The sequence below is a fragment of the Salmo trutta genome, chromosome 27 (genome assembly GCF_901001165.1).
Source record: "Salmo trutta chromosome 27, fSalTru1.1, whole genome shotgun sequence".
Lineage (NCBI taxonomy): Eukaryota > Metazoa > Chordata > Actinopteri > Salmoniformes > Salmonidae > Salmo > Salmo trutta.
This window is the reverse complement of record NC_042983.1, coordinates 24510551-24523915: the sequence shown is the minus strand read 5'-3', so window position 1 is coordinate 24523915 and position 13365 is coordinate 24510551. Positions and strand designations below refer to the sequence as shown.

Here is a 13365-nt window from a genome sequence, read left to right as displayed (position 1 = left end):
CTCATCACAACAAATCTAAGAGAGCAATAATCTGTCTTTATGCTTAGAGATGTTAGGGGCAGGAATCAGCTTTTCCTCTTACTTCACAAATACCACACAAGTTGTATTGAATACACTTCACACATTCTCTACTTACCACCATAACAATGACCAGTACAGTAGATCATATGAGGTCCTAAGTCCATTCATGGCATGGTCTGCTGACTTGTATATGCTACATCAAGCAGGGCTGGTGAGAGTTAAACCATCAACACTGAACTATGAATAAACTAGTATTTCCCCCTCTATGACCATGAAGAGAATTGCATTGGTACTGCTCAAATCACACTATCAATCAGATGAGCCAAGAATACCAGACCATCGAACACTTGATAGATTGTACAGTGAATGAGGCACTAGAACCACTCAGGGACAGAATTAGATTAGTCTTGTTCAGTGAGCACCATTACTCATGGCCAAATGTACAGTAAACCATGTACAGTATCAGGACCAATGGTCATCACTGAGTCATGACAGGAAGGTAACATAACCCCCCAGGTCACTTAGGACAGTCACAGGTATATCATTTTACATTAGATTTGAGTAATTTAGCCGACGGTCTCATCCAGAGCGATTTACAGTAGAGTGCATACATGTTCTTATGTTTTCTTATATCAACAGTAGAGGTTAGTACAGTAACACTGGAATAAACATACATGTGGGTGAGGATGACACTGTAAAACAGGTAAGTGGTGAGTGGTAAGTGGTGAGTGAGAGATGTATTGGTCAGAATGGCCACAGCTAAAAGGGTGAGTTGTTGAAGTCTGATTTAGCAATGTCAGAAATGGGGGGAGAGACAATATGTTGTTGTGCAGAAAACAACAGTAAACACCAGTGAACTAGGCTGGGAGCATCTTTTAAAAAACATTCAAATGTCATTTCAGGAAGCCCCTGAGAGAATATCAAAAAAGAGAATGCCCTGTAACCTGGAGTCATCAGGGAATTTGGATAAAAGCTGGGAAAGCTGGAGAAATCTGAGGATCTCACAGCTTGTGATAGGGGACATAAATCCCCATAGAGGTCTGCTCTAGTCTGCCCCCTCCCCAGACTCACCAGCAAGCCTGCCTCCGAAGCTTCACTTCCCTTTGTCCAAAACTCCTCCCTGCTTGGAGCAAAGCCACAGTGAGCCCTAGAGCTTTCTCTGCACTTATTGATCAATAGTTGGGAAAGCTTATTGATCAATAGTTGGTTAAGCTTATTGATCAATAGTTGGGAAAGCTTATTGATCAATAGTTGGGAAAGCTTATTGATCAATAGTTGGGAAAGCTGTACAGTAATTGTAATGCGTAAACAGTGCAACATGGAAACGCAAACAGATACACTTTAAGATGACAATTACATGCAAATATTTATTTTCAAACAGGAGGTATTGCATCCTGTATTGCATCTGAAAATGTGAAAATGCAGAGAATGCCATAGCTATGTAACACTTGAGAGTATATTCAGTGAAAAATGTAAGCTGTATGTGTCATTGATGAATTATTTGGGCCATTTAATTGTCTGTGTAATCTCAACGATCAGCTCAACAGTTTTGGTTTGTGTTACTGACAGACAAGTTGAGAAAGTGCACAGTAGTTTAGATATTCCTAAAAATAGTTTAAAACCATTATCATTTAAAAACACGCAGATCATTTTTTGAGCATTCATACATTTGCAAGATTATAAACCTGAACATCTAAAAGAGATTGTTCTTATCATGTCCATCTGTATGGTGCACAAACATTCTAAATCAATGCAGTAGTACTGTCCCCTTATCACGTTCCTGGAACATCCCTGCCATCCCCAAACGCACAGATTCATCATAAACGTGATTTATTAAAACCTCACCAGTTATCATACAACAAAAGTTAATTGTGAGGATTCAGATTTAAGCACCAGACACAAGTCACAGACCAAGAGAATAAACATCGTAAACAGAATCACATTTAACTATTCGAGTCACATTAACGTTTCTTCCATAAACTAAAACATTTTTGTTTGCAAATTTAAATAGAATTGTTCATGCCCCCAAAATAAGTTGTTCTCTTCCGCATGGTGAATGTACAGTAGGCTTTGCATGCCTGCCTTTGTGTAGGTCCTCGTTTCGTACTCATTCAGGACCACGGTTACAATCCCTGGCGATAGAATGCCTCCAAGTATGTGGAATTAGGCCATCTGGATAAGATGGGATACAACCAAACTCTGATCCTCAGATTGTGAGCCTGACTGCCCAGTAATCTACTCTGAGCTGACTCCAAAAAATGTACACATCCGTAGTAATTTCACACCAAAGGCCAGGTGATAAGGATCCTTTCTGGCTGTCTAATGCCCATTCTGTGTCCATTAGGACACCTCAGTGAGCTCAGCGAAGCAGGTTTTATGTTTATAGAACAGTGTTTTGACCTGGACAGGGGAGAGATCCTGCCTGTCCTTTACCTCTTCCATCTCCGGACCTTTGTGAGACTGCTGCTGCTGGTCCCCATACGGCAGGGGATGACATAAAGGGTGTATATGTGTTTGTCTGAGAGGCTGTGGCACAGGGGGGCTTTCCCTGTGATTGTGGGAGCTAATCACGGTAAGAGGGTGGTTGTAAATGGGCGCTGGCTTCAGAACGCCCCCTGCAGGTTTGATATGGCTATGACAGGGGTGGGAGCTCACAGCTACTGCTGCTGCTACTGTGCTTGGTAAAGAGGTCGAAGCGGAGGCCATTGGCCTTAACCCTTACTGAGCCGCTGATACTGTTGTGGGTGGAGGTGCCACCACTGTCAACAGCTCCCGGCAGACCAGGACATGGCGGCGGATGACCCTCTTGAAGGTGTGGCGGAACTCCTGGATGCGGTATGCGTAGATGAAGGGGTTGACCACTGAGTTGCCGTGAGAGAGGAGGATGGCAACGTATATGATCCAGAGGGGCGGGCGGGCACACTGAGGGCAGAATAGGGTGAAGCAGTTGATGATGTGCAGCGGCAGCCAACAGATGGCAAACAGGCCCACGATGATGGCCAGCGACTTGGCCGCCTGGACCTCCTTCTGCAGGGTGGAGTGGGACTTCCCCCCGTGGACAGCCTTCAGTTCTATGAGCTTCAGCTGATGCCGAGCTGCCATGAAGATCCGCAGGTAGATGACCAGCATGAGCAGCAAAGGCATCAGCACACAGGCGAAGAAGTTAAAGTAGACCATATAGTCCATGACCACCACATCCTCAAACAGGCACTCCATCAGGCCTGGGGGGCAGGTGCTGTTGGGGCGCTCAGTGGACTTATTCCAGCCCAGCATCGGGGTCAGGCCGATGATGATGGACAGCACCCAGCAGACAGCAATTATCCCCTTGGCACGCTGGCCTGTCACCAGGCTATTGTATCTGTGGGAATAATAAAGCAATGGACTGTCAGTAAGACACACATGATGGGCTCTCTTGGCTGGAGGAGGATAAGTTAGACTCCTCCAGAGGTTAAGGGATAGAGAGTTAAATAATAAACACTATAATAGTATATCATTAGCTAGGTTTCCATCCAATTTGCGACCAATTTTTATGTGAATTTTCTAAAATCTTTATTAAACAATATGCGCATTTTCCCACCAGAGATGTTTCCATCAAACAGACTTTTTGCAGATAAAAGGCTGCGCGTGATGACGTGGTGCACATGAAAATAACTTTTCCCCTTAAATTCCCATGTACCGAATGAGAAATTCAAGTTAAATGGTTTTCCAGCGCATTTTGAAATCTACTCATGGTTTTGTCACAAAAACTGTTGTGTTATTTAGCAAATGTGCCCACTCCAGTCTTGACACATGCACTCTAGCCAACAGCTCACAGATACAGCAGGTAGGCTACCTATATTATGAGATTATTATGGATAAGAGCAATATTATTTGTATTTGTCAAATGGCAGCCAAGACATAACAATGAAGATTATCATGTCACCAGAATAAGACCCTTGATATTTATTGGAAAGGAGCATCAAGCTCATCACCTTTAACATTCACCACACTGCGAAGTTCATCATCATTTCTTTAATCTGTAGCCTAATAAACTGCATGCTTTCCCGAGTCATAGTGGGAGGACAACACAACATACACTACATGAACAAAAATATGTGGACACCTGCTCATCTAATATCTCATGCCAAAATCATGGGCATTAATATAGAGTTGGTCCCCCTTTGCTGCTATAACAGCATCCCCTCTTCTGGGAAGGCTTTCCACTAGATGTTGAAACATTTCTGCGGGGACTTGCTTCCAATCAGCCACAATAGCATTAGTGAGGTCGGGCACTGATGTTGGGCAATTAGGCCTGGCTCTCAGTCGGCGTTCCAATTCATCCCAAAGGTGTTCAATGGGGTTGAGGTCAGGGCTCTGTGCAGGCCAGTCAAGTTCTTCCGCACCGATCTCGACAAACCATTTCTGTATGGACCTTACTTTGTGCACGGGGGCATTGTCATGCTGAAACAGGAAAGGGCCTTCCCCAAACTGTTGCCACAAAGTTGGAAGCACAGAATTGTCTAGTATGTAATTGTATGCTGTAGCATTAAGATTTCCCTTCACTGGAACTAAGGGGCCTAGCCCGAACCATGAAAAACAGCCCTAGACCATTATTTCCCCTCCACCAAACTTTACAGTTCGCACTATGCATTCGGGCAAGTAGTGTTCTCCTGTCATCCGCCAAACCCAGATTCGTCCCTCGGACTGCCAGATGGTTAAGCGTCATTTATCACTCCGGAGTCCAATGGTGGAGAGCGTTACACCACCCCAGGCGACTCTTGGCATTGCGCATGGTGATCTTTGGCTTTTGTGTGGCTGCTCGGCCATGGAAACCCATTTCATGAAGGTCCCGACCAACAGTTCTTGTGCTGACCTTGCTTCCAGAGGCAGTTTGGAACTCTGTAGTGAGTGTTTCAACCGAAGACAGACGATTTTTACGCAATATGTGCTTCTGCACTCGGCGGTCCCAGTCTGTGAGCTTATGTAGCCTATCATTTCCAGCTGAGCCATTGTTGCTCCTAGACGTTTCCACTTCACAATAACAGCACTTACAGTTGACCGGAGCAGCTCTAGCAGGGCAGAAATTTGACGCCGACTTGTTGGAAAGGTGGCATCCTATGACGGTGCCACGTTGACAGTCACTGAGCTCTTCAGTAAGGCAAATACTACTGCTAATGTTTGTCTATGGCGATTGCATGGCTGTGTGCTCGATTTTATACACCCGTCAGCAACAGGTGTGGCTGAAATAGCCGAATCCACTAATTTGAAGGTCTGTCCACATACTTTTGTATATATAGTGTATCATTGCGTGACTAAGTTTACTTCGACATGATAGTTATTATATCAATATTTGCACATAAAGGCGTTTCCACTGCTTTTCTTGCGTAATTAATTTTACAGACACAAAAAGATCCCACCATGTCGAACTAACAAATTGTCTGTCGGCATATATAACATTGCCCGGTTGTGACTTGTTTCATGCGTCAGGTAATTCATCTGCATGAAATGTTTGGATGGAAATGTGGTTAGACACACTCTTTTTATGGGAAAACCTCTCATCTAAGTTATAAAAAGAGACTTAAAAACAAAACGTCAGTATTTAGAAGGGAAGTCTATTTCAAGTGTCTGTCGGTCAGTGTGGGAGAGCAGCTGAGCTTTTGGGCCTGTTTCTGTCACATTCTCTAGACGTTGAGCAGCAACACAGACATGCACAAATGCCCTTAACACATCCCAGGGACACAACAGAACAGCAATCTTGGACGCAATAAAAAGGGAGTGAATGGCATGTTGTTTTTAGGTAATGCACACTATCAAATATGCCAGTAGGAGTGAGGTTGAAAAGAGTGTGTGAGCATCAATCTACACACACTATCCAGAAAGTGTATAAGTAATTACTGATTATTCATATATTTTAGGGAATAATGTAATTTATATTTGTTTATCTAGGAAAATAAATGACTGGTCTGAACAGCTATTTTTTTTTACTTGCTTATAGTTCTGAATGGGGATCATGATCTGTATAAACTATTAGTAAGAGGAGATTACAGTTAACTGATCTTGGGTGAGATGGCCTCCTGGGAGACTATAGCTGGTTCCACTGAGGAAATCAAAAGCTCATCTAGCCATTTGGTCCAAAAACCTAAAGTTCATTTAAAAATAGCACGGTCCTCTGCTGCTCTATTCTGAAAATATCTCACACAGATTTTAAGATTAAGAAAAATGTAGCAATGTGCTACTGGCATAAAGCATGAACTACACAATGTACCTGCAACCTGGGTATGCAAATCAATCAATAACCCTATACAACCTCAAAGGATAGATTGAAATCTTTGAAAAGCCTAACCCAGGGGTGGGAAACTTTTTGACTCGAGGGCCACATAAGGATTTCGAAATTCGTCCGCTTCAATTTTTTTGTTGTGGGCCATTTCCCCCCAAAAGTAGTTTGCTCACCCCTTGTCTAACCTCTTTCTCCGTATATGGGAGTGGAAAGCAGCGCGACAGCAGCAATATGTTTAAAATGGTTAGCACACTCTCTGTTATGTTCATACAATTTGGAACTGACCTGAGGGGTATCTTGATAGCGATGTAGCGGTCTATGGCAATGGCCAGCAGGCTGAAGATGGAGCTCTGGGTGAGCACCAGCACAAAGCAAGCAATGAAGAGGCAGCCATAGAAGTTGGAGCAGAAGCCCGTGCTGATGACGATGGCGAAGGGGATACCCAGCACTCCCACAGCAATGTCTGCCACCGCCAGGGACACCACAAAGAAGTTGGTGATGCTCTGCAGGTTGCTGTTGAGGCAGACGGCCCAGCAGACCAGCACATTGCCCAACACAGACAGTACAGCTATCAGCAGCTCCAGCACAATGTAGATGACAGAAGCAGCATCGTTCAGCATGGTGAGAAGAGCAGCGAGGTCACTGAGGAGGGAGGACCACTCTCCTCAAGGTCCATAGCTGCAGCCTGGCAGCAGTGCGCTTACTCTGTAGGGTGTATCTCACTGCCTGGGACTATGGCTGAGCTCTCCACACAGAGAGCACTTCACCTTAAAGCCTCTTAGAAGTCCCACACAGTTGGTGGTCAGAGAAGCAGTCCAAAGGCTAAGGCATTCTCCTCACTTAACATATAAGGCATGACAGTCTCCTTTCTGTTATGGTATCTGCTGTCCTGTCTGGCCCTCTCCTCTCAAGTCCTTCCCCTCCACTGTTTGAAGATTCAGCCCTGTGAAACGCAGATAGGGCTCAGACTGAGCCAGGAAGTGATCACGAGCGTCATACTGCTGCTGATAAAGGGAAGAAAGAGTAAATAAAGTGGAAATGCTGAATGCAGAAATGACTACACAAAATACCAGTGAATAAGAGGACTTTCCATCAAATATTAACCACATTTGAAGTCAAACAATAAATTACAATGTATTGTCTGCCATGATACTCTGGAATTTCCAATGTAGCAAGTCAAATAACAATTGTACTGTTTACTTTACACAGACAATGTACTGCATCCCCATACAACTGCCAGTCACTAACAGTCACGAAACTGTAAACCAGGGCTAGAGTAAATAATGTCATGATGACACGGTGGTGTTATGGAGCCACTATCCCAGTGACAGTTAAATGTCAGCTGTACCAGAGAGAGGAAGCAGTCAGATGCTTCAGGAACTGGAATTTTTTATGTCCCCTGAGATCACCCAACCCCTGCCTGATAAGGAGAAAGTAGTCTTGAGGACATCCAGACAGAATCACTAAATGAGGTTATCAGGACACCAAATGAAGCATTCAAATTTTGTTAGAGAAGGGTGTCATCATGCTCAAGAAAAAAAGAAAGAAAAAAATGAAAGTAGTACAGTATGTGGTTTGGGATTACAGCAGGTATAATCTACACTTGAAATGACAATTGTTTTAAACAAGGTCTAATTTGTCAATCAACTGTGGTCACTGCGCCACGCTGAATTTCCCTGGAATTAAATATGAGCGGGAAGAGGTTTCCAAACTCCTTTCATACAGAACTCTGATCATGTTTATGGAGAATTCCCACTGTGAAGCCAAGGATGTTTTCTGAGGTTACTCATGGTTTCAGGAGATAGCAGCTGTGATGGAACTGAAAGGCCTTTGCTCTCAGAAACATTTCCATTTAGGTGGGACTGAGGTTTCTTCCGACCAATCTCAGTTACTGTTTTAAGTTTATCACACACATACAGCATGAGGCACCGAGGCTGCTGTGGCAAATAGTGTCAGTCTTGGAGCACATGTAACCCAACAGTGACAGATCTGATAGCCATAGCCTAGAATACTGTAGGAAAAACCCTTTGCATTGCAAAAAGCCTATAATGCAGTTGTGAAAGGCGAAATTATGTTCACCATCACACAGACCTAGTCACAAAAAGACCAGGGAAGGTACAAAGTGGTACCTTCAATATAGAGGTTACAACTTGATTAGAAGTGACATCGCAATGTGACTGCATATGTGGCCCTGTCTCAGTCACCTTACAACAGCAGTCAAAAACTAGGTAATAACAGGGTATTTCAGTTGTCCCCTTTGACAGCACTTGAGGGGTATGAATAGTCCAAGTATAGTCTATAATGTTAAATTCATTTTTATTCCATTGTGAAACAGTTGTAGCAAACAAGAGCTCTGACTGTATTCTGCTGAACAGTGGACCTTGGTGGTTGGATTTAAACCAAGGGTAGTGCTTTGATACTGCATCTCAGGTAAAAAGTATTATTTAAAGTAACTGTCTAGTGTTTACAGATTTCTATGAAATATGAAGAGTCATTAATTACGTGAAATTGTTTTAGTTCCAAGAAAGGATGATAAAGCATGTTAAAAAGCAGCTTTTCTGTGTTGGAATGGTGTAGACATACCCCAACAACAGAAGGGTGTGGGTGTAAATGGGTCATAAAAAAATTATGTAAGTAGACCACAGATTGGCCAGCTCATCGATGACATAATCCTCTATGAGGAAATAGCAAGTATTTTTATAAACGGTCTGTTTGTGATATAAGTTTGAGGTTGGGTTAAAATACAAAATGTTATATCAAATTTATGCTTTGGCCACAAATACGAGCATAGGATGAAACAAAAACATTATTTGGGTATGAGTTAACAGAATATGAATTTATAAAAGTTAGATATTCTCTGGACAGTTACTTTAAGCTTAACACAAAATATGTTCAAGCTTGACACAAAAGGCAAATTAAATCATTCCCATGAAGACAAACCAACTGAACATACAGGGCCTCAATAAGTGCACATTAACAGGTCAATGTAAGACTGTTTGCTGAGGAAACCAGAGAACATAAAGAATCTTACTCCCACTTTAATACACTTACCTGTAAAACCACTGTGGTAAAATGGAAACATAATATACCTGGCACACCCATCAACATTATCCTTACCAGTAAGTGACAGCATTAGTATCCCTAACTATCTACTCACCTCCATCCTGTAGTTCCCTATCAAAGAGGGAGTATTTGTTTATTTGGATCCCCATTAGCTCTTGCAGAAGCAGCAGCTACTCTTCCTGGGGTCCCAAAAAACACAAAACATGACAAGTAACAAAACACTGATACACTGCTAGACAAGGACAGTCACATTCATGTTTAAATACAATGATTTACAAACAATACAACATACAAGGGGATCTGTGTAAACATAATATCTAGAAATACATAAAGTGATTAAAAAACTTCCCAAAATGTATTGGGCACAATTATCCATAATATACAGTGCCTTCAGAACGTATGCATACCCCTTGACTTATTCCACATTTCTTGTGTTAGTCTGAAATCAAAATCCCCAAAAATACAACAAATCTCACCCATCTACACACAATACCCCATAATGACAATGTGAAAACATGTTTTTAGAAGTTTTTCAAAATTGGATAGAATTCCAAGGATTTGGACTTCTAGTTCACCCTTCTAACTCCATTTTATTCATCTATTATCTATTAATTCATCGAAGTATGCAAGCGCTTTGCACACCTGGATTGTACAATATTTGCACATTATTCTGTTTAAAATTCTTCAAGCTCTGTCAAGTTGGTTGTTGATCATTGCTAGACAGCCATTTTCCAGTCTTGCCATAGATTGTCAAGACGATTTAATTCAAACCTGTAACTAGGCCACAGGAACATTCAACGTCATCTTGGTAAGCAACTCCAGTGTATCCTGTATTTGGCCTTCTGTTTTAGGTTATTGTCTTGCTGAAAGGTGAATTTGTCTCCTAGCGTCTGTTGGAAAGCAGACTGAACCAGGCATACCCATAACATGATGCAGCCACCACAATTCTTGAAAATATGAAGAGTGGTACTCAGTGATGTGTTGTGTTGGATTTGCCCCAAACATAACGGTTTGTATTCAGGACATAAAGTTAATTTATTTGCCACATATTTAGCAGGCTTACTTTAGTGCCTTATTGCAAACAGGATGCATGTTTTGGAATATTTTTATTCTGTACGGTCTTCCTTCTTTTCACTCTGCCATTTACGTTAGTATTGGGGAGTAACTACAATTCTCAGTTTTCTCCTATCACAGCCATTAAACTCTAACTGTTTAAAAGTCCTCTTTGGCCTCATGGTGAAATCCCAGAGCTGTTTCCTTCCTCTCTGGCAACTGAGTTAGGAAGGATGCCTGTATCTTTGTAGTGGCCGGGTTTATTGATACACCATCCAAAGTGTAATTAATAACTTCACCACACTCAAAAGGATATTAAATGTCCGCTTTTATTTTTTTTACCCATCTACCAATAGGTGCCCTTGTTTGCGAGCCATTGGAAAACCTCCCTGGTCTTTGTGGTTGAATCTGTGTTTGAAATTCACTGCTCGACTGAGGGACCTTACAGATAATTGTATGTTTGGGGTACAGAAATTAGGTAGTCATTCAAAAATCATGTTAAACACTATTATTGCACACAGAGTGAGTCCATGCAACTTATTATGTGACTTTTTAAGCAAATTTTTACTCCTGAATTTATTTAGGCTTGCCATAACAAAGGGGTTGAATACTTATTGACTCAAGACATTTCAGCTTAGCATTTTTAATTAATTTGTAAACAAGTCAAATAGCATAATTCCACTTTGGCATTATGAGATATTGTGTGAAGGCCAGTACAACAAAATGTCAATTTAATCCATTTTAAATTCAGGCTGTAACAACAAAATGTGGAAGAAGTCAACGGGTGTGAATACTTTCTGAAGGCACTGTAAGCCTTGCATAGGCTAATGTCCCGTGTCTGTATACCTGAACGAAAATCATTTTGATACGTGAACGAAAATCATTTTGATTGCACCAGCACTGTTGTATAAACTTACATTGTTTAACAAAATGTTTAATTAGGCAATTCATTAAAATAGTTAAAATACTCTAAATGCAAACCCTTTGACTTCTATCCAATTCCATGTTCAATAAAAAAAACTTACCTTTTTAAATGTTTGCCTCGTCGTATTCGAAATGAATTACAATCTTTTTAGAAATGAGTTTGCACCATATTTATAATCATTGCTTAATAAAATAACATAATTCCTCGAAAACCCGTTGTGAAGAATAAGATATGGGAAACTCAATTTGATAGGCTACTTGTAAGCTCCGCTCCCACCGTTTCACTGCCGATTCTCGGTTCAATACCTCAGGCTGACCAGATTTACACCACGTGATCCCATGGTCCGTGTTCGTGCGGATAATTACGTTTCTACACTAAACCGAGCAACACGGAATGAGAAAACGGACAGTTGTTTTGTTTTTAGACATATTTTAAAACGGATTTCTTATTTTTTTACAGTTTTAATCTCATTTTTCCTTATAAACCCAAACACAATTTGATATATTTTGATTTCCACATGTGGGTGGGGTTAAATGTGGAATGCCTGTCATTGGCCAAATAAACAGCCAACACTTCCTGTCCATTCAAAATAGCGTTCACCCTTCAACTCCATTTTATTAATCTATTAATTAATCCATTAATAGCTTCCACATGCCACAGTGCCAAGGCAATTTCTACTTCAGATTTAAGGTTAGCTATGTAAGCTAGCCACAAGAAAGATAGTGTTAATTGACTTAAATTCCTACTTCAGATTGAAGGTTATTCATGAACTTGTCACACCCTGATCTGTTTCACCTGTCCTTGTGATTGTCTCCACCCCCTCCAGGTGTCACCCATCTTCCCTATTATCCCCTGTGTATTTATACGGGTGTTCTCTGTCTGTTGCCAGTTCGTCTTGTTTGTCAAGTCAACCAGTGTTTTTGTTCTCAGGGCCTGCTTTTCCCAGTCTCTCGTATTCTCGTCCTCCTGGTTTTGACCCTTGCCTGTCCTGACTCTGAGTCTGCCTGCCATCCTGTATCTTTGCCCCACCTCTGGATTGTTGACCTCTGCCTACCCTGAGCCTGCCGTCTGGTACCATTGCCCCACCTCTGGTTTACTGACCCCTGCCTGCTTTGACCTGTCTATTGCCTGTCCCTGTTGGAATATTAAACCATTGTCAAGTTGACGTGTCTGCATCTGGGTCTTAACTTGATTCCTGATAGTATGAACGGGCCATGACTGACCCAGCAGTCCTGGGCCAGCGGCGCAACACCGAGAGAACCCGAGGCCTCCCGACCTGCCCAGAGGGCTGCCGAAGATGACCGAGTCACCTTTTCCTGAGTCTATGCTAGTAGGCAGAGCTGGGCTGTCACCAGCGGAACGGCAATGCAGAATCGACACGAAGAGTTGTCTGTATTGTGGGACTCTTGGTAATTTATTGTCCTTTTAAAAAAAACACGCTGGTAGGAGCGAGTACTCTGGTGGGCCATATCGAGAACGTTCCTGCTTCCCTTGCTCGGATCCCTTTTCATGCCATTCTGCTGTGGGGAGACCAGTCCAAGTCTCTCTGGATTCTCATTGACTCTGGGGCCGACGAGAGCTTTTTGGACGCTACCCTGGCGTCCGAGCTGATCATCCCCACTCAGCCCCTCTCCATTCCCATGGACGTTAGAGCGCTGGACGGGCACACTATAGGCCGAGTCACCCACAACACCACTCCCATTAACCTACGTGTGTGAGGGAACCACAGCGAAGCTATCCATTTCCTGCTCATCAAGTCCCCTCAGATTCCAGTGGTATTGGGATTCTCCTGGCTCCAGCGACACAATCCCCTCATTAACTGGTCTATTGATGTCATCATGGGCTGGAGCCTGTTCTTCCACGCCAGTTGCTTGAAGTCAGCACAACCTGCCCTGGGACGTCTTCCTGGGGGCTCGGTAGGTGCCCTGGACCTCTTCGCCATTCCCGCGGAGTACCAGGACCTCCGGGAGGTGTTCAGCAAGGCCCGGGCCGCTTCGTTCCTGCCGCACCAACCTTATGACTGCGGGATTGACCTTCTCCCTAGCAC

General features: G+C 42.7%; 1 pseudogene; it reads right to left on the bottom strand.

The window, feature by feature from the left end:
- Positions 1-1368: 1368 nt before the first annotated feature.
- Positions 1369-11607, bottom strand: LOC115164672 (adenosine receptor A2b-like; annotated as a pseudogene).
- Positions 11608-13365: the final 1758 nt, after the last annotated feature.